The following is a 647-nucleotide window of genomic DNA, read 5'->3' on the forward strand; positions in this document are numbered from 1 at the left end:
CTACTGTTGAAGGGTCTGTGCTTGCTTCCTGCCCTTCTTGCTCTCTTAAAGTTAGGGTTTTATACGACAAGCAGCAGCTGCAGCAAATCCAAGCAGATCTCCACCTCAGCATTTTGCCTGAGGGGATATAACAAATAAACAAAACCAGCAGCAGCAGCAGCAGCAGCAGCAGCTGCTGCTGCTGCTGCTGCCAGTGCATGCAGGTTGTTTCGGCGTTGCCTCTGCATTATTTTTGTGTATAGACAAGAAAGCAGTCATATAAACTTGATGGTGTATTGTTTATAAACTTCTTCTTCTTCTTCTTCTTCTTCTTCTGCTGCTGCTGCTGCTGCTGCTGCTGTTGCTGCTGCTGCTGCTGCTGCTGCTGCATTGCATTGAGGAAGATGGATCGAGGTCTTGCGGTGTATGTGCGACTGAAGAGACACCGCGATGAAGCACCGCCTCCTTTTCTTTGTGTTTTACCTCCGTCGAAGAAAAGAACGACAAGTAAATTACAAACAAATTCAAATAATCTATTAGACCGAGCCCTCATATTTCGGCATGTTGATGCAGCACCACCGCCGCAGCAGCAAACGCAATCCGCAGGAGACACCCAGCAGCAGCAGCAGCAGCAGCAGCAGCAGCAGCAGCAGCAACAGCAACAGCAG

General features: G+C 49.0%; 1 protein-coding gene across 1 annotated transcript in view; it reads left to right on the forward strand.

Annotated features, from left to right (window-relative positions):
• The window catches only part of EAH_00062300 (CSL zinc finger domain protein, putative), a gene marked incomplete at both ends in the record, with an annotated part of 2,512 nt that overhangs the window by 783 nt on the left and 1,082 nt on the right, over window positions 1–647 (forward strand). The window lies entirely within an intron of this gene.

The sequence above is a fragment of the Eimeria acervulina genome, genomic scaffold (genome assembly GCF_000499425.1).
Source record: "Eimeria acervulina Houghton genomic scaffold, Eah_scaff1695, whole genome shotgun sequence".
In the NCBI taxonomy this organism is placed as follows: Eukaryota; Apicomplexa; class Conoidasida; order Eucoccidiorida; family Eimeriidae; genus Eimeria; species Eimeria acervulina.